We start from the raw sequence: 26,131 nt of genomic DNA, 5'->3' as shown, positions 1-26,131 counted from the left end.
TACTTGCTTGGCTGTATGTGGGAAGTGGAGTGTCACCTGCTGGTTGTTAAATATTTTGACTGGGAGAGAAAGTGTTCAGCCTTCAACTTTGATAGACAAGATCAGTTTTATAAAGTGGTTACACCTACCATCAACAAAGTATGAGAGTTCCCGTTGCTCCATATTCTTGCCTATACTTGGACTTTCCAGACTTTAAAATTTTTGATAATCTGGGGTGTGTAATGCTATGTAATTGTGTTTTTAATTTATATTTGATTATTAATGAGGATAAACATCAGTAATATACTGGAGCCAACTCATGCTGATTTTTGTTCTGCTTATTCTACCAATTACTGAGAGATGTCTAGAAATCATTATTATGGATTTATTAATTTCTTATAGACCTTTTTTTACTTTTGCTTTATAGTTTGAGGCTTGATTTTTTTTTTTTTTGTCTTTTTGCCATTTCCTGGGCTGCTCCCACGGCATATGGAGGTTCCCAGGCTAGGGGTCTAATCAGAGCTGTAACCACCAGCCTACGCCAGAGCCACAGCAACATGGGATCTGAGCCACGTCTGCAACCTACACCACAGCTCATGGCAATGCCGGATCCTTAACCCACTGAGCAAGGCCGGGGATCGAACCTGCAACCTCGTGGTTCCTAGTTGGATTCGTTAACCACTGCACCACAACGGGAACTCCCATGAGGCTTGATTTTACTACATACAAGTGTTCTGTCTTGTATATGTTTCTCAAAGCTTAAGAACATATTTTTACCATCTTTATCTGTATCTTTTATCTATATAATTTCTTTTAATGATTCTGTAGTATTCCACTGTCTCCTCCAGGCTTTTTTATTTTATTAACGAATATTTAAGTTATTCTATTACATTTTTAGAAGTATTATTTATACCTCTGTTTCTCACTTTTAAAAAAGTTTAATTGAAATATAGTTGATTTACAAGGTTGTGATAATTTCTGCTGTACAATAAAGTGATTCAGTTATACATATACACAGATCCATGCTTTCACTTTCTCACTACCCACATTTGACTTAACTTGTCTAGTATTCTTCTGTCTTTAAGTTTTTGAATTTTTAATTTAATAAACCTCCCCAAATATTTTTTGTTATTTTTTTAGATTTGTTAATACATTTTACCTATTTGGTTTTTTTTTTTACTAAAGTGTAGTTGATTTATAGTGCTGTGCCAATTTCTGCTGTACAGCAAAGTGACTGAGTTATATATATATACATATATATACACACACACACACACACACACACACACACACACACACACACACTTTTAAATATTCTTTTCCATTATGGTTTATCCCAGGACATCTCTTTTAGTTGAAACTTTTTTTAGTGCCTTCATTTTTTGTTGTTGCTATTTTTATTTTTTATTAAAGTACAGTTGACTTACAGTGTTGTATCAATTTCTGCTGAACAGCATAGTGACCCAGTCCTACCTATATATACATTCTTTTTCTCATATCATCCCCCATCCTGTTATATTCCAACAGACTGGATATGGTTCCCTGTGCTGTACAACAGGACCTAGTTGCTTATCCATTATAAATGTAATAGTTTGTATCTACCAACCCCCAAATCCCCATTCATCCCACTCTCTCCCCCCTCCCTTTGGCAACCATAAATCTCTCTATGTCTGAGTCTGTTTCTATTTTGTAGATAAGTTCATTTGTGCCATATTTTAGATTAAAAATATAAGTTGTATCATACGGTATTTGTCTTTCTCTTTCTGACTTACTTCACTTAGTATGAGAATCTTTAGTTGCATCCATATTGCTGCAAATGACATCATTTTGTTCTTTTTTATGGCTGAGTATTATTCTGTTGTGTACATGTACCACATCTCTAAAAATTTTTTACATTTTAATTTATTTTTTTTAGGGCTGCACTACATCCAAACCGTGTCTGTGACCTACACTGCAGCTCATGGCAATGCCAGATCCCTAACCCACTGAGCAAGGCAGGGATTGAATCCACATCCTCATGGATACTAGTCAGGTTCATTTCCACTGAGCCACAATGGGAACTCTGCACCACATCTTCTTAATCCATTCATCTGTTGATGGACATTTAGGTTGTTTCCATGTCTTGGTTATTGTGAATAGTGCTGCAATGAACATAGGGGTTCATGGATCTTTTTGAATTAGAGTCTTTTCTCCCTCCCTTGTATTGTCTGGTGGCTTAATTTTTAAAAAATGATGTTTAAGGGAGTTCCCATAATGATGCAGCAGAAACAAATCCAACTAGGAACCATGAGGTTGTGGGTTTGATCTCTGGGATTGCTCAATGGGTTAAGGATCTGGCATTGTCGTGAGCTGTGGTGTAGGTTGCAGATGCAGCTTGGATCCTGCGTTGCTGTGGCTGTGGTGTAGGCCAGCAGCTATAGCTCTGATTCAACCTCTAGCCTGGGAACCTGCATATGCTGCAGATGCAGCCCCCCAAAAAAAAGATGTTTAAAAAATTCCTATCTAGCATTTGATTTTTCTAGCCTTTCTTATCATATTAGTATGATCTTTTCCCCTTTAATCCAAATTTTATTTATTTTTATGTTTTATTTATTTATTTATTTTTGGCATGGCATGTAGCACCTTGATGTGGGATCTCAGCTCCCTGACCAGGGAGTGAACCTGGGCCACAGTGGTACAGGTGCTGAATTGTTAACTACTAGACCACCAGGGAACTCCCTTAATCTAAACTTTATTTTAAATTTTTAAAAAAAATTTTTTACTTTTATGGCCACACCTGAAACATGTGGAAATTCCCAGGCTAGGGGTCAAATCAGAGCTGCAGCTTCAGGCCTACACCATAGCCATAGCAAGACCAAATACAAGCTGCGTCTACTACCTATGCCACAGCTTGTGGAAACACCAGGTTCCACTGAGCAAGGTCAGGTATCAAACCTGCATCCTCATGGAGACTACGTCAGTTTCTTAACCCACTGAGCCATAATGGGTACGCCCCTTAATCCAAAGTTTAGATAAGAATTTCCATGTACTCCTAGATGTTTTTATTTTAATAGTGTTCACATTTATAGACCAATCTCATTTCTTTCACAACTCCAGACTCCTTTCTCAACTTCTTGTTTTGACACAAGCATCTCCATTCTTTTTCTTTTTGTTTTGAAACCTCCCCTGACTTTGCTTTCTGCATTGTTTACAAGCTCTGTGTATTCTACCTGGCATGTGACTTTCATTTCCTTCTTTCTGTTTTTATTATTACACCATAGCTAAGTGTAATAATCTTATTACTTCTTGCTTGCAATATCACAATAGCCTTTTTATTGATTTTCCTGTTTGCAGAGCTACTGCTGCCAGTGCATGTTTCAAAATGTTGTTAGATTAGTATTCTTTTTTTTGTTTGTTTTGTCTTTTTAGGGCCACACCCATGGCAGGGCATATGGAGATTCCCAGGGGAGGTGTCTTATGGGAGCTACAGCTGCTGGCCACAGCCACAGCCACAGCCACGCCAGATCCGAGCATGACCTATGCCACAGCTTGTGGCAATGCTGGATCCTTAACCCGACGAGCAAGGCCAGGGATTGAACCAGAAACCTCATGGTTCCTAGTTGGATTCTTTTCTGCTGAGCCACGATGGGAACTCCTAGATTAGTATTCTTAACAGTTTTTATTGTATCATTCTCTTAGTCTAAAACCATCAAGAACTTTCATTCCTACTGAACGCTCACTAAGGCATCAAGGCCATTTACCTGCAATCCAACCTGAATTTCAAACCTTATCTTCTAGGATTTCTTATTCGTAGTCTACCCAAGATAGACCTTTTCCCAGTACATTCTGTGCCTTCCTGCTTCCATGCTTTTATTTAAACTGTTTCCCTGATTAGAACACCTACTAAACTAACATAGTTTTTTAAAAAATTGATAACAGAGAGAAATGGTTTATTTTATACTGTTAAATGAGCCAAGGAGGATGCAAATTTGCTTATAAAGTTCAACCTCAAAAAATAACCCTTTAAAAAAATAATGAAAAGAACCATGCTCATACATTAGTGGCCTCAAAACTGGGAAAGAACAGATTGTTCAAAATGACAAGGGAAAAAGGAGGCAGAGACAGTAGCCATGAGATCTAAAGCAGGTTTATTGAGGCCAAGAGCACTAAGCAGGGAGAACTCAGGCTCCCTGCAGCTTAGGGAGCAGCTAGTTATATAGGTAAATAGGTAGTTTCTATTTTTAGCACATTCTGTTCTTTGCAGTTTTGGTGATGGAGTAAGAAACAGGGAAGATACAAGTTATGTTGTTACAATTTAATTGTTTTTCTTGATATTCTTGTCTGGCAGTTTCATGTTTCTTTTTTTTATTATTTTTTAAATTTTTTGTCTTTTGGCCATTTCTTAGGTGGCTCCCACGGCATTTGGAGATTCCCAGGCTAGGGGTTGAATTGGAGCTATAGCCGCCAGCCTGCACCAGAGACATAGCAACTCGGGATCCGAGCCATGTCTGCGACCTACACCACAGATCACGGCAATGCTGGATCCTTAACCCACTGAGCAAGGCCAGGGATCGAACCCACAACCTCATGGTTCCTAGTTGGATTTGTTAACCACTGAGCCACGATGACGGGAACTCCTTGCGTTTCATTTTGTACAACTACCACCTAATACAGATGGTATTAGGTATTTCTTTCCTTTCCTTTCCTTTCCTTCCATTCATTCCTTTCCCTTCCCTTACTCCCCTCCTCTCCTTCCCCCTCTTCCGCTCCCCTCCCCTCCTCTTTGGGCCCAAGCAGCCCAAGAAATGGCAAAAAGACCAAAACAAACAAACAAACAAACAAAAAAACAAACCAAAAAAACCAAAATGCTGATCAAATTGAGTGTCTGTGTTGGAAACACAATAGGCATTAACACACTTTTCTGAATGCTTGGTATCTGCCTTCTGTCTGTCTTGCATTTTGTGCTGTACTTTGATGAGCTTTTGTGAAGACAGGGACTTTTATTTTCTATAAATATCAAACTTGCTAATAAGTGTTTTGAGAGGAAGTTGGAGAAGAGATTTCAGAGTGATAGATCCCTGGGCTTTTGTGTGTATATTTTTTGTCTTTTGTCATTTTACGGTCGCAGCCACGGCATGTGGAGGTTCCCAGTCTAGGGCTCAAATCGGAGCTGTAGCTGCTGGCCACAGCCACAGCCACAGCAAACTCAGAATCCGAGCCACATCTGTAACCTACACCACAGCTCACGGCAACGCTGGATCCTTAACCCACTGAGCAAGGCCAGGGATTGAACCCATGTCCTCGTGGACACTAGTTAGGTTTATTAACCACTGAGCCACAACAGGAACTCCAATCCCTTGGCTTTTGAATGTGAAGTGTCTTCTAATGATAAAAATAATACCATGGATTCTTTCCATGAGAATGGCTTTATCTTTTCTGACTATTGATTTTCAGGGATATAGTTGTTCTCAAAATTCTCAATGTTATGTATGTTTTAGATAATTTCTCTCCTATTACATTAGTATATGTAGCAATTTTTAATAATAATTCATTAATTTCAACATGAGTACCCAAATAACATATTTGGGACTCATAATGGTTCAAATGGAATTCATTTTGTTCTGCATAGATCTTCTTATGCCTATGTTGCCTTTATTTTCTTTTCCTTTTTCTCCTTATTTCTTTTTTTCTAATGGCTGTACATGTGGCATATGGAAGTTCTCAGGCTGGGGATGGAACCCTTGCCTCTGCAGCAACCTAAGCTACTGCAGTCAGATTCTTAACCCATTATGCCACAGCAGGAACTCCATTTTCTTCATTTTCTATGTCTAATTACACATTTCTTAGATTCTAAGGTACTTTTTTTTTCAAGTTAGGATCTCTGATAATCAGTTACTTCTCAGCATCGATGGGATATCATAATTTATATTTCATTGGCAGTATTTTTCTTTCTTTATGGTATATAAAGTTATGGTGTACTTTAAAATTGGTGGTGTCTTAGCTCTGATGAAATAGATTAGTTGTAAAAACATGTAGATTGTAATTCCTTAACATTTCACTCATTTGTCTTTTTAGTCACATGACCACCACTAAAGTTCCTTTCTTTAATATTTCTTTTTTTGTTTGTTTGTTTAGTTTTTTAAAAGTTGAAATATCTGGTGCAGAGAGCCCTCTGTCCTGAGACATGCGTGCAGCCGGAAAGACAGCCACCTCTTGTTCATCAAGAACCATAAGTTCATGGGGGACTTGGTGCTAAACCATTCACAGACCTGCTTCTGGATTGGGGTTTGGTAGATTCATATGTTACAGAACGTCTTCCTCGCTGCAATCTATTGAAAGTCAGCCCTCAACACAAGGGCTTGTAAATATAAAAAATAAATAAAGAAAAAATAATATAATAATAACGTAAAAAGATAATAAAGAAAAAATTAAAAAACTGAAAAAAATGATTAAAAAAAAGAAAACAGGAAGTTCCTGCTGTGGCACTGTAGGTTAAGTATCTGGTGTTGCCATAGCCTAGTTTTGGCTCAGATTTGATCCCTGGCCCAGGAATTTCTGTATACTGTGGGGCATGGCTAAGAAAAACATTGAAAAACAAAAACCAAAAAAGTGAAATAAATTCATTTAACATAAAATTCACTATTTTAACCATTTTAAATTATACAATTTAGTGATTGTTAAATATATTACAGTATTATGCAATCATCGCCAATACTAATTCTGGAATATTTCTGTAACACCCCCCCCAAAACCCCCATACTCTCCAGTTTCTCCCTTTGACTATCCTCTGGCAGCTTCTGCTTTCTGTCTCTATGGATATGCCTATCCTGAAAATTTTATTTAAATGGAATCATACAGTATAAGGCCTTTTGTGTTTTCACTTATAACATTTTTAAAGCTCATCCATATTGTAATATGCATTAGTACTTCATTCCTTTTAATTGCCAAATAATATTATACTGTATGGATATACCACAGTTTATATTTTGATGGATATTTGTCTTTTTCACTTTTTGACTATTATGAATAATTCTGCTATAAATATTCATGTACAAGTTTTTGTGTAAACATATTTGTAATTCTTTTGAATATATCACTAGGAATGAAGTTGCTAAGTTATGATAACTCTCTGCCAAATTGTTTTCTAGAATGGTTACATCATTTTACATTTCCACTAGCAATGTATCAGGGTTCCAGTTTCTCTGCTCTTCATCAACACTTGCTATTTTCCTTTTTTCCCCCTTTCATTGTAGCCATCCCAGGAGGTGTGAAGCAGTATTCCTCCCTGTTTCTCTGTGTGTGTGTGTGTGTTTGCCTTTTCTAGCGCCGCTCTTGCGACATATAGAGGTTCCCAGGCTAGGGACTGAATCGAAGCTATAGCCGCCGGCCTACGCCGGAACGACAGCAACACAGGATCCAAGCCGCATCTGCGACCCACACCACAGCTCAGGGCAACGCCGGATTGTTAACCCACTGAGCAAGGCCAGGGACCGAACCCGAAATCTCATGGTTCCTAGTCGGATTCCACCGCGCCACAACGGGAACTCCTCCTCCCTGTTTCTTAAATGATTTTTCTCTCATACCTTCCTCGTTGACCTTCTGATCTCTTTCTATTTCAGAATAGATTTCCAAAGGGAGGTTAAAAATCATATAATTTCCTCTTCAAAAATAATTAATAGTTAAATAACAAATCTGTCAAAATTAGATATGAGTTTGTTATCCTGGAACTCAAGGATTTTAAATCTATCTCTCTACACTTTTAGTATTTCACTTCTTCACTGCTAACACCTTATGTTTCAACAAATCTGGAAAATTATGCTGTCACTTAAACATTCCCTGTACTATTCTTTTATCTGCTTTTGTTAATTTTGTTTTTGATACCTCCACTCCTATAGGTGAAACTCTGACTTTTCATTCAAGGCTCATCTCAGAAATCTTCCAAATGAAGCCTCTCCTGATTCTTTCATCACTCATTTTTTCCCTTCTTTTGAGCATCAAGAGAAATTGGTATTTCTTACATCATCAATCTTATTCTGCCTTGTGGTATGAAACAATGAGTTCTTTCCTTGGCCTTCCTCCTAAAGTACAAAGACTTACTCATCTTGTATCCCTGCAGTGTCTTACAAATACAAAGCATTTAATAATTATTAACTAATTTGAACTTGGAAATCATCCAATAGTTTCACAGATACTAGATGAATCTTTTTTTAGGTATATCGTGCTGTGTGGTATTGGTATTTGGGTTATGTATTAGGGAAAAGAGAAGTACCCTGTCTTCAATCTAATCAGAGAAACAGGACTGACAATATGAAATCTACAGAAATATGTATCCATGAATTCTATCATTTTAAATCTGCCTTGGGAGGGATTGTGCTAATGAATTGGAAAAGAGGTGGTGGAATAAGAGCAGATTCCTAGAAGTTGACCTGGAACCTCAATTTGAAAGACAGTATTATTTGGGAGAGCAGTAGGAGGAAGACATAGTTCTTGCAAGTAACTGGTTCTGTCTTCTGAAGGAAGACATAGTTTCTGCAAGTTTCTAGTGACTCAAATTAAGTTTCAAGCTAGCAAGTGGCTTATCTTGATTTTAATTATTTTCACCTATGTTTCCAACAGCATCTGTTAAGTGGCTAAGAAATTCACTGACCTTGTCGGTAAGAGACTTATTTTCCTGAAAGATTTTTACAGAGCAAATAGGACTGAGATGATGATTTCATAAAGATATTTTAATTTTATGCCAGTGAGGAGATATTAATTTCAGATACTAAAGTAATAATAACCAAGTCCCAGAGCATTGCTGGTTGTAGAAGCAGTTTTTCCATGAAAGCTGACCGTGTCCGAGGGCAATCTGGCTAACAAGATGTGCCTGGGTGACTGATGGTTCCCTCTGATTCTTTTCCCAGGAGGAGAGAGGACACTCTCCAGGAGTGTCCCAGACCACTCTTGCTCTGCACTGCTGTAGTTATTCTCATAATGTTGCAGTCTTAAGGCTATTCAATAAAGAGAAAGATACTTCTAATCTGAGATAGTTTAGGTTAAGACAGAAGAGTCACTCGCTGAGTTTGGTGCTTTTTTAAAAAACGTATTATCTGCTGCATTTTGTTTCTTGGGGGAGGAGAGGTGATAGGATGGAAGAGTTAGAACTTAGTATAAATAATTGAGAAAATTGGTAATTTGTGTATTGCCAGAGACTATTACACTTACACTTTAAATAAATTTGTGTGATTCATCTTCTTAAAGCACATTTTGGAATACAGATTAATATATTCATATAGCAGAGTTCCCTGATGGCCTAAGTGGTTGAGGGTCTGGTCTTGTTACTGCTGTAGCTTGGGTCACTGCTGTTGGCGTGGGTTCATTTCCTGGCCTTGGAACTTCTGCATATTGTGGGTGTGGCCAAAGAGATATAGCATATCATAAACATCTGGCCCATGATTTCCTTACTAATTTTAAAGTTCTAAAAAATAGGAACTTTTTTTTCATTGAAGGATAGGTTAGTTCTGAGAAAAGAGGCACAAAATTGAACTCTAAGTGCTGCATACTGTAATGCCAATTAGTTAATTTATACTAGGAGGTATACAGGGCCTGTCAGAAATGTGTTACTGATCTCTGCAAAGACCATATCATTACTCATCATTAGGTCTGTTTATGAAACTCACATTAGAATTCAGCATTCAGACAAGTCAGTTGGCTTTTGTGAAATCAAAAGAAAGTTGGGCATATTTTGTTTAGACCAAGGGAGGCTTAAATTACTCAAGACATTTGGGCAGAATATGATAGAAATCTCTGATTCAGACTATCTTAATAAGATCATCATGCTTTAATTAGATTTCCAGAGGTAGGACCGGCTCTGCAGTTGGTTGATTTAGTGGTTCAGTGATGTTAGTAAAAACCCCAATTTTATCTTCTTCTCTGCTATCATTATTCAATTTATCAAGGGCTGTTTCTTCTTTTAATTACAATCCTGAATTGGTACTACATACTTGGTCATTTGTGTGAGATTGAGAGAGAGGAGAGAGGGAGAAAGGAAAAGCAAGAAGAGACCAGTTTGAATTTGATTTACTAGGTTTTCAGTTCCGGAAAAAAAAAAATGTCATCTCACCCAAGGTGAAGTAATCATGAAAAAGCAACCAACCAACCAACCAGCCAACCAGCAACCAACCCACTGACCCAGATAGAATTCAATTAAACTCAAGGGAGATTGTAAGCTAATTAGGCCAACTCAAATCACATGCCCAACTCTAGGCCATTAACAATTGCAAGGGAGACTTAAAAACTGCTGTTGGGTTTAGTTTAATCATCTGGGAGAAGAATAATATTAGGGAATCAAACAGTATTGCAATAAAGCTGAAAGAATGCTCTTTATTCTCTGCTCTAGTGATATATTTACTTAAGAAAATCAATGGCTTAAAGTCAAAACAATATCTCATGACTAGACATGGATAAATGTTTAATTTTTTACTTTACTTTTATGATTTTCCTGTTCCACGTATGTCTCATGTGTATCAATTATCACATGCTTCTCTTTGTTAGCCAGTAGGTTAAGTGTGATGTGTCACTGTCATTGGTTCAACTCCTGTGAGTTAGATTTTCTCTGTTCCAGGATTTTCTTTCTTTCTTTCTTTTTTTCTGGCTGCACCCATGACTGCATAAGTTCCCAGGTCAGGAACCACATATGGGAACCACAGCAGTGACAACACTGTATCTTTAACCCATTGAGCCACGAGGGAACTCTGTCGGTTCCAGGATTTTAGATCAAATTGTTAAATTGTTATTATTTGCCTTTAAGCATTACAAAGAAGATTGGGTGAGAAAATATTAATGAATCTGTGTAAATATATTACTGCTAAAGAGAATCCGTTTTGGTGGATATCACTTTACACAAGTAAAGGGCTATTTGATATGTATTTTCCTTTGTACTACAAAGGCTGTAGGATTACTTGGGGTTGTTTGGTTGCTCTATCTCATCTGAGCTGTCTTTTGGTCAGAGATTTATATATAAATATATGGGGATGTGTAATGGAAGCCCAAAGCAAAGAGGCAAGTCAGCCTTAGGAAGGAACTAGACCTAGGCACTAGACCTCCACCAGAACTTCTCCATTTCTCTTCTCTGCTTCTTTCTGTGCATCTTTTTCATTCCTCTTGCTGCAGGCTTGCTTTCTTTTGATCTCTGTCCATGTGTTTGAATTACGACTATTTCTCAGATCACATATCTCTAGGCCAGACTCTTAGGAAGAGACTGAATAAACACACTTTCTTTGATCTAGATTCTAAATTTCCAGGGAGTTTTGTGACCACACCAGGTCCCATTAACAAGGATGACTCCTCGTATCTTATAAACTTAAGGAAGAGACAGAACCTAGTGAAGAGATGAGCTAGACAGATAATCTTATAGATGTTCATTCTTTTAAGCTTGACCTATGGTAAATTGCTCAAGAAACTTTCATTCCTATATTTATATGTGGATAGACTTTCCCTTTCTCTCACAAAATCAATGACATTTTTCTGTGTACGGGTAAAGCACTGGACTAAGACCTTGGATCAAGTCTTGACTCAGCCATTTATTATTTAATCTTGAGAAAGAATAGTTATGTATTTGCCTACATTTCATCATTGTTAAAGTGGAAGACTTGGAGTTCCTGTTGTGGCTCAGTGGAAACGAATTTGACTAGTATTCATGAGGATGTGGGTTCGATCCCTGGCCTCGCAGAGTGGGTTAAGGATCTGGCTTTGTCCTGAGCTGTGGTGCAGGTCGCAGATGCTACTCATATCTGGCGTTTCTGTGGCTGTGGTATAGGCTACTGCCTACAGCTCCAATTTGACCCTAGGAACTTCCATATGCTACAGATGCAGCCCTAATAAATAAATAAATAAATAAATAAATAAATAAATAAATAAATAAAGTGAAAGACTTGAACTAGATCTCATCTTTTAAATATCTCCTCCATCTCTAAGTAATGTAATTTAAGAAACTATGTTGGAAGAAGAAATGTTTCATCTGGTAGAATCAACAAAGTGAAATCCCAATTTCTTGGGCTGATAACTACAAAAATCCTTCCTCTATGACCTTTCATTATTTCAATCATTTGAAGTTGAAAGAACAGTCACATATTATAATAATTTCATTCCTTTTATAGTTTCATTTTGAAATCTCAAAATGTATACCAATAGTGTCCCTCAGTAGAAATCTTTCCTTTTATCCTCCCTGGTTTTCTTTTTTGTTATCTATTATGGAGTTAGTTTCATTTGTGGCTTAGGTATAGCTTATAAATTTACTTATTTTCTTTCTTTTTATTTCTTTATATATGTATGTGTATATATATATATATATATTTCTACTGTACAGCGTGGTGACTCAGTTACACATACATGTATACATTCTTTTTTCTCACAGTAAGTGTTCCATCATAAGGGACTAGACAGAGTTCCCAGTGCTACACAGCAGGATCCCATTGCTAATCCATCCCGAAGGCTACATTCTGCATCTGTTTACTCCAAGCTCCCAGTTCCTTCCACTCCCTCCTCTTCCTACTTGGCAACCACAAGTCTATTCTCAAAGTCCATGATTTTCTTTTCTTTGGAAAGGTTCCTTTGTGCTGTATACTAGATTCCAGATATAAATGATATCATATGGTATTTGTCTTTCTCTTTCTGACTTACTTCACTCAAGGTGAGAGTCTCTGGTTCTATCCATGTTGCTACAAATGGCATTATGTCATTCTTTTTTATGGCTGAGGAGTATTCCATTGTGTATATATACCACATCTTCCTAATCTAGTCATCTATCATTGGTCATTTGGGTCATTTCCATGTCTTGGCTATTGTGAATAGTGCTGCAACAAACATGCAGGTGCATGTGTCTTTTTCAAGGAAAGATTTGTCTGGATATATGCCCAAGAGTGGGATTGCTGGGTCATATGGTAGTTCTATGTATATACCTCCATCCTGTTTTCCATAGTGGTTGTACCTGCTTACATTCCCACCAGCAGTGCAGGAGGGTTCCCTTTTCTCCACACCCCCTCCAACATTTGTTACTTGTGGACTTATTAATGATGGCCATTCTGGCTGGTGTGAGGTGATATCTCATGGTAGTTTTGATTTGCATTTCTCTAATAATCAGTGATGTTGAGCATTGTTTCAAGTGCTTGTTGGCCATCTGTATATCTTCCTTGGAGAACTGTCTCTTCAAGTCCTTTGCTCATTTTTTAGTTGGGTTTTTGGCTTTTTTGCTGTTGAGTTGTATAAGTTGTTTGGTATTTTAGAGATTAGGCCCTTGTCAGTTGCATCATTTGAAACTATTTTCTCCCATTCTGTAAGTTGTCTTTTTGTTTTCTTTTTGCTTTCCTTTGCTGTGCAAAAGCTTGTCAGTTTGATTACGCCCCATTGGTTTATTTTTGTTTTTATTTCTGTTGCTTTGGCAGACTGACCTGAGAAAACATTGTAAGGTTGTTGTCAGAGAATGTTTTGCCTATGTTGTCTTCTAGGAGTTTAATGGTGTCTTGTCTTACATTTAAGTCTTTAAGCCATTTTGAGTTTATTTTGGTGCATGGTGTGAGGGTGTGTTCTAGTTTCATTGATTTGCATGCAGCTGTCCGGTTTTCCCAGCAATACTTGCTGGAAATACTGTCTTTTTCCCATTTTATATTCTTGCCTCTTTGTCAAAGATTAATTGACCAAAGGTGTCTGGGTTTATTTCTGCATTCTCTATTCTGTTCCATTGGTCTGTCTGTCTGTTTTGGTACCAGTACCACACTGTCTTGATGACTGTGGCTTTGTAATATTGCCTGAAGTCTGGGAGAGAGAATCCTCCTGCTTGGTTTTTGTTCTTCAGAATTGCTTTGGCAATTCTGGGTCTTTTGTGGTTCCATACAAATTTTTGGATTGTTTGTTCTAGTTCTGTGAAAAATGTCCTGGGTAATTTGATAGGGATTGCATTGAATTGCTTTGGGTGGTGTGGCCATTTTTGCAATACTAATTTTCCAACCCAGGAGCATGGAATATCTTTCCATTTCTTTACATCTTCTTTAATTTCCTTGATTAATGTTTTCTAGTTCTCGGCATGTAAGTCTTTTACCGCCTTAGTCAGGTGTATTCCCAAGTATTTGATTTTTTGGGGTGCAATTTTAAAAGGTATTGTGTTTCTGTATTCCTTTTCTAATATTTCATTGTTAGTATACAGAAATGCGACTGATTTCTGAATGTTAATCTTATATTCTGCTACTTTGTTAAATTCGTTGATTAGTTCACATAGTTTTTGGGTTGAGTCTTTATGGTTTTCTATATATATAGTGTCATGTTCTCTGCATACAGTGACAGTTTTACCTCTTCTCTTCCTATTTGGATGCCTTTTATTTCTTTTGTTTGTATGATTGCTGTGGCTAGGACTTCCAGTACTATGTTGAATAACAGTGAGAGTGGTCATCCTTGTCTCGTACCAGATTTTACTGGGAAGGCTTTCAGCTTTTCCCCATTGAGTATTATATTTGCTGTGGGTTTGTCATAAATGGCTTTGATTATGTTAAGGAATGTTCCCTCTATACCCACTTTGGTAAGAGTTTTTATCATGAGGGAATGTTGGACTTTGTCACATGCTTTTTCTGCCTCTATTGAGATGATCACGTGGTGTTTGACTTTTCTTTTGTTGAGTTGGCATGTGACATCTATTGATTTGCATATGTTGAACAATTCTTGTGAGCCTGGGATGAATCCCACTGGTCGTGGTGTATGATCTTTTTTATATGTTGTTGGATTTGGTTGGCTAAAATTCTGTTGAGAATTTTTGCATCTAAATTTGTCAAAGATATTGGTCAATAGCTTTCTTTTTTGGTGGTATCTTTGTCTGGTTTTGGAATTAGGGTGATGGTGGTGTCATAGAATGTCTTTGGGAGTGTTCCTTCTTCTTTAACCTTTTGAAAAAGTTTAAGGAGGATGGGTGTTAGTTCCTCTTTGTAATTGTTGGTAGTATTCTATTATGGTTTTTTATATTTCTGTAGTATCCATTTTGACTTCTCCTTTTTCATTTCTTATTTGTTTGCTTGGATTTTTTTCTCTCCTTTTGGTGAGTCTAGCCAGAGGTTTGTCTATTTTGTTTACCTTTTCAAACAACAAGCTCTTGGTTTGATTGATTTTTTTCTATTGTTTTTTGAATCACTGTTTTATTGATTTCCTTTTGATCTTTATGATTTCCTTCCTTCTTCTGACTTTAGGTCTTTTTTGTTCTTTTTCTAATTCATTTAGGTGGTGGGTTAAGTTGTCGATTTGAAATTTTTCTTCTTTTTTGAGGAAGGCCTGTATTGCCATGAACTTCCCTCAGAGCACTGCTTTTGCAGCATCCCATTGATTTGAGTGGTTGTGTCTTCATTATCATTTTTCTCGAGGTATTTTTTAATTTCCTTCTTGATTTCCTCATTGACTCACTGGTTTTTTAGTAGCATGTTGTTTAGTCTCTATGTAGTAGGTTTTTTCTTATTTTTTTCCTCTGGTTGATTTCTGGTTTCATGCTATTGTGGTCAGAGAAGATACTTTAAATAATTTCTATACTCTTAAATTTGTTGAGGTTAGCTTTGTGCCCCAATATATGATCAATTCTTGAGACTGTTCCATGTGCACTTGAGAAGAAGGTATATTCTGATTTTTTTTGGATGTAATGTCCTGAAAATGTCAATTAAGTCTAACTTTTCTATTATTTCCTTTAGAATCTCTGTTGCTGTATTGATTTTCTGTCTAGAGGATCTATCCATTGATGTGAGTGGAGTGGTAAAGTCTCCTACTCTAATTGTATTCCCATCAATTTCTCCTTTCATGTCAGTTAATATTTGTTGTAGGTATCTACAGATACCAGATATAGGGTCATATATATCTACAATTGTAATATCCTCTTCTTGAATGGATCCTTTAACCATTAAATAGTGTCTTTCTTGTCTTTCTTTATGGACTTAGTTTTAAAGTCTATTTTGTCTGATATGAGTATTACAACTCCTGCTTTCCTGTCTTGTCCATTGGCATGAAACATCTTTTCCCATCCCCTCACTTTCATTCTATGTGTCCTTTGCCCTAAGGTGAGTCTCTTGTAGGTAACAGATTGAAGGGTTTTGCTTTTTTATCCAGTCTGCCACTCTGTGTATTTTGATTGGAGCATTCAGTCCATTGAAGTTTAAGGTAATTATTGGTAGATATGTATTTATTGCCATTTTAAACCTTGTTTTCCAGTTGATTCTATGTTTCTCTTTTCTTCCTTTCTTTTTTTGGTTGGATAATTTCCATTTATTTTACGTTCGAAAACTTTTCAGTTTTTGTGAATGTAATGTTTGGTTTTGATTTGTGGTTGCCCTGTTTTTAAAGTATGTTAACCTCTTCCTATATCTGCTTACTTTAGCCTGGTAATCATATAGGTTCAAACACATCCTTAAAAAAAAAGAAAGAAAAAGAATCTAATTTTTCTTTCTTCCCTTTCCCACATTGTATGAATTTGGTATCTTTTTTTTTTTCTTTTTCTTTTAACATCATGTTTAGATCAGTATGCTGGCTTATTTAAATGACTCCTTTCCAATTGTGGTTTCCTCCATCCTAGATTTTCCTCTTTTTTTTTTAATTTAGAGAAGCCCTTTCAGTATTTCTTTTAGTATGGGTTTCATATTGCTGTACTCTTTTAGCTTTTGTTTGTTGGAGAAATTCTTTATTTCCCCTTTTATTTTGAATGATATTCTTGCTGGATAGAGTATTCTAGGTTGCAAATTTTTTCCTTTCAGCCCTTTAAATATATCTTGCCTCTCCCTCCTGGCCTGTAGTATTTCTGTAGAAAAATCAGCTGGTAGCCTTATTGGGGTTCCCTTATAATTAACGCTTTGCTTTTCTCTTGCTGCCTTTAGAATCCTCTCTTTATCTTTAACTTTTGCCATTTTTATTATACTATGTCTTGGTGTGGGCCTGTTTGGGTTCAACTTGTTTGGGGCCTTCTGTGCTTCCTGTATCTTGATATCAGTATTCTTTAGATTTGGAATTTCTTCAAATATATTTTCAATCCCCTTTTCTTTTTCTTTTCCTTCTGAAATTCCTATTATGTGTAGATTGGCCCTCTTTATATTATCCCATAGGTCTCTTATATTGCTTTGATCAGGTATTGAGAGTGAAGGAATTTTGCTGTACCAATCCAGTTTTGTTGCTAAAACTGGACTAAGCAGGCTAAGGACAGAACCCAAAGGTCAAGGCCTAGTCAAAAAAGGGCTTGGAGAGATTCTTTATCATTCCTTGGTAATGAATTATAACTTTTTGCTTCAGATACAGTTTCCTCAGATGCATTTATATACATCCATATAGGCAAGTATATACTTATATAACACGAAGAAAAAGTATTATTTTATAGTTAGATATTTTGTCTTAAAGTCTATTTTTTTTCTGACATGAGTATTGCTACCCCAGCTTTCTTGTCTATTTACATGAAATATCTTTTTGCATCTCTAACTTTAAGTGTGTCTTTAGCACTGAAGTGAGTCACTTGTAAGTAGCGTATGGATGAGTCTTATATTTTATACAACCAGCCACCCTATTTCCTTTGATTGGAGTATTTAGTTCCTTGACATTTAAAGGGATTATTGATAGATATGTACTTCATCATTTTTTTTTTGTCTTTTTAGGGCCATTCCTGAAGCCTATGGAGTCCCCAGGCTGGGGGTCCAATCGGAGCTATAGCTGCCAGCCTACACCACAGCCACAGCAACACAAGATCCAGGCTGCATCTGTGACCCACACCACAGCACATGGCAACCCTGTATCCTTAACCCACTGAGTGAGGCCAGGGATCAAACCTGCATCCTCATGAATGCCAGTCCTGTTCGTTAACTGCTGAGCCACGACGGGAACTCCCTTACTGCCATTTTGTTACTTGTTTTCTGATATTTTTGTAGTTCTTCTCTGCTCTTTTATTCTTTTAGTTTCTTCCCTTGTGGGTTGATGATTTTCTTTATATGCTTGTGTTCCTTTCTGTCTACTTTTTGTGTATCTATTGTAGGTTTCTGTGGTTACCATGGGATTCATATATGTTTATCTATAACTTTATCTACTTGTTTTAAACTAGTACTCAAAAATAATATGTTCGAACATATTATAAAAGATCTGCATTTTTTTACTCATGTCCATCATGTTTTTGTGTTTTGATATCATATTTCATATCTTCATGTTTATCCCTTCACTGTTTATTGTAGTTATAGTTGGATTTTACAATTTTTTTTGGCTTTTAATCTTTGTACTAGTTAATTTAAGTGGTTGATCCATAGCTTCTATTATATATTTGCTTTTATTAGTGGGCTTTTTTCCCTTTCCCGTAAATTCTTACTTCTTGCTGTATCTTTTTCTTTTCCACTTAGAGAAGACCTTTTAACATTTCTTTTAGGGTAAGTTTAATACTGATGACCTCTTTTAGATTTTGCTTGGCTGAGAAATCCTTTAACCTTTCTTCAATTCTAAATGATAATCTTGCTGGGTAGAGTATCCTAGGTTACAGGTTTTTCCCTTTCAGCACTTTAAATATATCATGCTACTCTCTTCTGGACTGCAAAGTTTTTGCAGAAAAATCAGCTGATAGCCTCTTGGGGATTCCCTTATATATGATTCTTTGTTTTTATCTTGCTACCTTTAGAATTCTCTTTTTTATCTTTAACTTTTCCCATTTTAACTATGATATGTCTTGCTGCAAGTCTGTTTGAGTTCATCTTGTTTGGGACCCTCTGCTTCCTATACCTGGATATCTACTTCCTTCTTCAGGATTGGAGTTTTCAGCCATAATTTCATCAACTGTATTTTCTCTCTTCTCCTTCTGGGACCCCTATGATGTGAATCTCGCTATATTTGGTGTTTTTCCAGAGGTCCGACATAAACTTTTCTCATTTTTAAAGTTTTTTTTTATTGTTCTTATTGGGTGATTTTCATTATCCTATTTCTGGATCACTTCTGAATTTTCCTATATCACCTAATCTGTTAATTTCTTCTAGTTATTTCAGTTATTGTATTCTTCAGTTCTGACTGGTTCTTTTTTATACTTTTTAGTTCTTTGTTAAAATTCTCACTGTGTTCATTTATTCTTTTCCCTAATTTGGTTAACATTCTTATTGCAAATGCTTTTCACTGTTTATCTGGTAAGGTATTGGTTTTATTATTTGTTTTTTTCAGGCACTTTCTCTTTGTTCTTTATTCAAAATAAATCCCTCTGTCTTCTCATTTTATTTAACTTTCTTATCTCTATGAAATTAGGTGAAATAGTTACCTATTCTGGTCTTGAAACAGTGTTCTTGTGTGGGAATTTCCCTATAACAGTTTGTGTGTGCCCAGTGGCTTTGGGTGAGAGTTGGATCCAATGTGAGCATGAGTCACATCTTCCCCCAAGATGTGCTGGTACCTATTACTTGGTAGGAGGTGGGGCTAGAGATAAAACGGCTAGAGCCAGAACCAGGTGTGAGCCAGGGCTTCTCTTCTGCTCAGTGGCCATCAGGACCCTACTGAGAGTGGTGTTGGATCCCTAGCTGCTGGATCAAAAGCCCTGAGGTTTGGGTCTGAACCAGCTCCACTCCCTTTAAGTGTGCATTCTGCCACCTCTCCCAGCACCTGCACCCTCACCCTGGAGGGGAGTAGTGCTGGAGCAAGAGAGGCTGGTGTGGGTGCTCAGCATGGGTCAGGGCATGGGCTGTAACAGTCCTGGCTCAAGTCAGAGTTCTGGACCACTCTTGATCTCTTGCCTCCATGGGCACCAGCAATGGCCACCACCTTCACCTTGTTGAGATGACATGTTGGGTTTGAGCCAGCTCTATACTGCACAGCTATGCACTCCTCCTGGTTCATTTGCCCTTGCCTTAATGTGGAGCTGTGCCATGGAACAAAAGGGCCTGGAGCAGGCTCTCTGCTCAGTCTGGGGTGCACACCAGGAGAAACTGGTTGCAAGAAACTGTTCAGAGTCCCAGACAATTTCAATTTGATTCTTACGCCTTGTTTCAGGAGTAAGCAAGTATATGTGCATTCTTCATGAGCAGAGTCTTGGTTTCTCACAGCCCTGCTGTCAGTCTCGCTGGTTTTCAAACCAACTAAAGGGACTTGTTCTCTTAGTTTTGGGCCCCAGGACTCGGATGCTCAATATGTGGTTCACACTTCTCACTCCCCAGGAAGGATCTCTGAGCTCATGTAGTTCCCATCCTCTTCTTTGTCCCTTCCTAGGGGAGCAGGTCCCAACCTGATTACTTCTCTTTTCTACCTGCCTGATTCTGTCTGACTCTTTCTTATAGCCTTGGTTGTAGAAGAGTCTTTCTGCCAGTTTCCAGTTTTTTTTTTTTGTTAGAATTCTCCATATGTATATTTATTTTTTGATGTCTCTGTGGGATGCAGTGAGCTCTGTGTCCTCCTACTCTGCCCTGTTGATCCCTCTCCTGAAAAAATGTTTAGAATCTGGCTATAGTTTGTGACAACTGGCCAAGGAAAACAAAAGGTTTAGATTTGTGTGGGAAAAATGATGCCATAATGGTCATGCTGGTAATATAGGGCAGGGCTTCTGGTCTGAGCTTGGGGGGAAGCAGTGTAAACAAATAAGAATTAGATTAGTGTAAGTAATAAAATAGGAGGAATTTTTGGTCTTTTGCTTGTGGGTGCTACGAAAGTACCAGTTCTTAGAGAAAGAGTATAGAGAATGGCAAGCAAGGCTTGAATGAGGTATGAGTGAGAAGAGAGACAACTCATGTAAAATTCCATGAGTGGGGGTGTCAGAGGACATGAGGGCAGCAGAGCCCAACATTAAGTTTACTATTGTCTGTTCATGTCACACTGTAATTTTAATGTTTAATGTTGTCTGCTCATGTCACACTAATTTTAATCTATCTTTCCTAAATCATTGGCAAAATCTGGATCCACTAGGGCCATGTGTTGGTGGTGCTTTGGGAACTACAGGAAGAGGGAAAGTGCAGCATATAGTGAGGTAGCCCAGATAACAGTAGCTCCAGAAGGAGAGATGACCAGTGGGATGATTCAAGAACAATTTAGCAGGAGCAGGAATTCAGACCACGTGAATGTTAGCTCCTGGAGATTCTCAGAAAGTGTGGAGGGAGTATGTACTTCAGTAGTTGTTATGGGACCCCAGCCAATTTTTTGTGGGGTGATGGTGAATGAAAGGTGAGGACACACATGCACGACAAATATGTGGATTACATAGGTAAAATCTGAGTTTTTTTTTTTTTTTGCCAAAGGGGGTCTTTTTATTTTATCTTTTAAAAAGTTTTATTGTTGTATAATTGATTTACAAGGTTTTGATAATTTCTGCTCTACACAAAGTGATTTAGTTATACATATACACACATCCATTCTCTTTCAGGTTCTTTTCCCACATGGATTATCACAGAATACTGAGTTCTCTGTGCTATACAGCAGGTCCCCATTGGCCAGTCATTCCATATACCTTAGTGTGCATATGCCAGTCCCAAATCCCTAGGTCATTCACCCCTGCTGCCTGTCCCCTTTGGTAACCTTAAGTTTTATCCCAATTTGTGAGTCTGTTTCTGTTTTGCAAATAAGTTTATTTGTATCCTTTTTTTTTAAAGATTCCACATCACATGATGTTTTTCTTTCACTGTCTGACTGACTTCACTTAGTATGATAGTTTCTAAGTCCCTCCATGTTGCTGCAAATGCCATTATTTCATTCTTTTTTTTAAAGGCTGAGTAATATTCCATTGTATATATGTACCACATCTTCTTTATCCATTCCTCTGTCAGTGGACATTTAGGTTGCTTCCTTGTCTTGGCTAATGTGAATAGTGCTGCGGTGAACATTGTGGTGCTTGTATTTTTTAAATTTTTTTTTTTTCCTGGAAAGATGCCCAGGAGTGGGATTGCTGGATCCCCGTTTGTGGAGTAACAGCCAAACAACTTGTGGGGTAGTAGCTTTGAGATCCCAGATCTGGAGTGGCTCTGGATCCTTTATGTTGGTTCTCCTGAGTGATATTCATGCTAGTTTCAACAATCATACCTTTTTTACTGTTTTTATTTTAAATTTAACTTTTTGACTTACTTCATCAGGTATGTACAATATACACACATTTGTATCCCAATGATAAAAGTTAATTCTCAGAGAATATGTGATCTAAAATTATATTGAGGAGAGAAAAGGAGCTCATATTAATTACGTCATGTTTAGCGTGAGCCTATGACCCAGCTTCCAGGATTCTACAGGTCTTTCTGTTTAGGCTGCCTGAGGCAGGCCCTGCACCAGCAGCGGAGTCCTAATGGCGCCACTTGATTGACTCATCAGTGGAAGTTCTCTGATTTCCAGAAAAGAGACTTTGAAGTGGGAGGACAGGATTAAGATGGCAGAATAGAAGGACTGGAGCTCAACTTCTCTCCTAAAAACAACAAAATTCACAACTAAAGACTGAGCACTCTTCACTCAAATGGACTGGAAACCTTAAAAAAGATATCCTACTCCAGAAGAAAAAGAGGAGGACACATCAAGAGTTAGGAGGGGAGATTTCACGATATAAACAACCCCATACCTCCAGGGTGGGAAGCCCCACAGACTGGAAACTAACTGGTTCACAGAGACTCACCTACAGGAGTGAGAGTTCTGAGCCACACATCAAACTCTCACGTGTGGGGATCTGGCATGGGGAGAAAGTGCCCTGGAACATCTGGCATTGAAGGCCAGTGGGGCTTGTGCACAGGAGCTCCATGGGACTGGGGGAAATGGAGACCCCATTCTTAAAAGGCACACACAGACTTTCATGTGCACTGGTTCCCAGGGCAGAGCAAAGTCTCCATGGGAATCTGGGTCAAACCTGACTGCAGTTCTTGGAGGACATCCTGGGAAAACAGGGGTGAACGTGGCTTGTTGTGAGGGAAGGACATTGAACGCAAAGCTCTCTGGAATATTCAGCAGCATGCATTTCTCTGGAGGTGGCCATTTTGGGAAAATCTGGCCCCACCTGTCAGTCAGCTGCTGAGAAGTCCCAAAGCAAACAACAACCCAGGTGGGATCACAGCCCTGCCCCTCAGTAAACAGGCTACCTAAAGACCCCTCAGGCACACAGCTGCCTCCAATCCCATCCAGAGACTAAGCACCACCCACCACAGTGATTAGAATCGGCTACACCTACCAGGGGGCAGGCATCAGCCCCTCCCATCAGGAAGCCTACAGCAAGCCCCCATACTGACTTCAGCCACAGGGAGGCAGACATCAGAAGTAAGAGAGGCTACAACTCTATTATCTGTAAAAAGGTCACCACACCCAAAACCTATTAAAAATGAAAAGACAGAGAACTATAACTCAGATGAGGGAGAAAGAAAAAACCTCAGAAAAACAGCTAAGCAAGGAGGAGATTCTTAGCCTCCAGGAAAAAGGCTTTAGACTGTTGATGCTGAAGTTGATGCAAGACATTGGAAATAAACTGGAGGCAAAGATGGATAACTTACAGAAAACACTGACCAAAGAGATACAAGATATAAAACTTAAATAAGAAGAGATGCAAAATACAGTAACTGAAATAAAAAACTCACTAGAAGCAGCTAACAGCAGAATACAGGAGGCAGAAGAATGAATAAGCGAGGTGGAGGACAGATTAGTGGAAATTACGGATGCAGAACAGAAAAGAGAAAAAAGATTGAAAACAAATGAATAGCGTCTCAGAGAACTCTGGGACAACGTGAAACACACCAACATCTGTATTATAGGGGTGCCAGAAGGAAAAGAGAAAGAGAGAAGGAGACAGAAAAACTATTCCAAGAAATAATAGCCGAAAACTTCCCTAACATGGGGAAGGAATCACTCACTCAAATCTAGGAAGCACAACAAGTACTATATAAAGTAAACCCAAAGAGGAACACCCCAAGACACATATTAATCAAACTGACCAAAATTAAAGACAAAGAGAAAATCTTGAAAGCAGCTAGGGAAAAGATACAAATAATATACAAGGGAACTCCAATAAGGTTATAGGCAGATTTTTCAACAGAAACTCTTCAGGCTTGATAAACTTAACATGATGAAAGGAAAAAACCTCCAACCAAGATTACTCTACCCAGCAAGGCTCTCATTCAGATTTGAAGGAGAAATCAAAACCTTCTCAGATAAGCAAAAGCTGAGAGAATTCAGCAACACTAAACCATCCTTACAACAAATACTAAAGGAACTTCTCTAGGCAGAAAAGAATAAGAGAAGAAGGAAAGAAAAAAGAGCAGCAAAAACAAATTTAAAGTAATTAATCAAATGGCAATAAGAACATACATATCAATAATTACCTTAAATGTGAATGGACTAAACACCCCAACCAAAAGACATAGACTGGCTGAATGGATACAAAAACAAGATCCATATATATGCTGTCTTCAAGAGACCCACTACACTTCTAGGGACACATACAAATTGAAAGTGAGAGGATAGAAGAGAATATTTCATGCAAATGGGGATCAAAAGAAAGCTGGAGTAGCAATACTCATATCAGACAAAATAGACTTTAAAATGAAGAATATTTTCAGGGACAAAGAAGGACATTACATAATGATAAAAGGATCAATCCAAGAAGATGTTATAACAATTTTAAATATCTATGCACCCAACACAGGTTCACCACAATATTTAAGGCAACTGCTAACAACCTTAAAAGGAGAAATTGACAATAACACAATCATAGTGGGGGACTTTAACGCTCCACTTACAGCAATGGACAGATCAACCAGACAGAAAATCAATAAGGAAACACAGGCCCTGAATGAAGCATTAAACCGGATGGACTTAATAGATATTTATAGGACATTTCATCCAAAAGCAACAGAATACACATTCTTCTCAAGTGCACATGGAACATTCTCTAAAATTGACCATATCCTGGGCTACAAATTCAACCTCAGTAACTTTAAGAAAATTGAAATCATATCAAGCATCTTTTCCAACCACAACGCTATACGACTGGAAATCAACAACAAGAAAAAAACTGCAAAAAACACAAACGCGTGGAGACTCAACAACATGCTACTAAACAACCAATGGATCACTGAAGAAATCAAAGAGGAAATTAAAAAAATACCTAGCAGCAAATGACAACGAAGATACAACACTCCAAAACTTATGGGATGCAGCAAAAGCCGTTCTAAGAGGAAAGTTTATAGCAATACAAGCCCACCTCAGGAAACAAGAAAAAGCCCAAATAAACAAGCTAACTTTACATCTAAAGCAGCTTGAGAGAGAACAGACAAGACCTAAAGTTAGTAGAAGGAAAGAAATCATAAAGATCAGAGCAGAAATCAATGAAATAGAAACAAAGAAAACCATAGAAAAGATCATGAAACGAAAAGCTGGTTCTTTGAAAAGATCAACAAAATTGATAAACCCCTAGCCAGACTTATCAAGCAAAAAAGAGAGAGCACTCAAATCAATAAAATTAGAAATGAAAAAGGAGAAGTAACAACGGACACCACAGAAATACAAAGGATCATAAGAGACTACTATATGCAACTATACACCAATAAAATGGAAAACCTAGAAGAAATGGACAAATTCTTAGCAAAGTACAATCTTCCAAGACTAAACCAAGATGAAATAGAAAAGATGAATGGACCCATCACAAGAAATGAAATTGAAACTGTGATTAAAAAACTTCCAACAAACAAAAGTCCAGGACCAGATGGCTTCACAGGCAAATTCTATCAAACATTTAGAGAAGAGCTAACACCTTTCCTTCTGAAACTATTTGAAAAAATTGCAGAGGAAGGGATACTCCCAAACTCATTCTATGAGGCCACCATCACCCTGGTACCAAAACCAGACAAAGATTCCACAAAAAAAGAAAACTACAGGCCAATTTCACTGATGAATATTGATGCAAAAATCCTCAACAAAATACTAGCAAACCGCATCCAACAATACATTAAAAGGATTATACATCATGATCAAGTGGGATTTATCCCAGGGATGCAAGGGTTCTTCAATATCGGCAAATCCGTCAGTGTGATACACCACATTAACAAATTGAAGAATAAAAACCATATGATCCTCTCAATAGACTCAGAAAAAGCCTTTGACAAAATCCAACACCCATTTCTGATAAAAACCCTTCAGAAAGTGGGCATAACGGGAGCCTACCTCAACATGATAAAGGCCATATATGACAAACCCACAGCGAACATCATTCTCAATGGTGAAAAGCTGAAAGAAT

General features: G+C 37.7%; 1 protein-coding gene across 1 annotated transcript in view; it reads left to right on the top strand.

Moving 5' to 3' along the window:
• C8H4orf17 (chromosome 8 C4orf17 homolog) overlaps positions 1-26,131 on the top strand; it is a 348,243-nt gene that overhangs the window by 42,031 nt on the left and 280,081 nt on the right. The gene's annotated exons all lie outside the window — the stretch shown is intronic.

Source organism: Sus scrofa, chromosome 8 (genome assembly GCF_000003025.6).
Source record: "Sus scrofa isolate TJ Tabasco breed Duroc chromosome 8, Sscrofa11.1, whole genome shotgun sequence".
In the NCBI taxonomy this organism is placed as follows: domain Eukaryota; kingdom Metazoa; phylum Chordata; class Mammalia; order Artiodactyla; family Suidae; genus Sus; species Sus scrofa.
The sequence above is the reverse complement of the archived record's forward strand: the minus strand, read 5'-3'. Positions and strand labels throughout refer to the sequence as shown.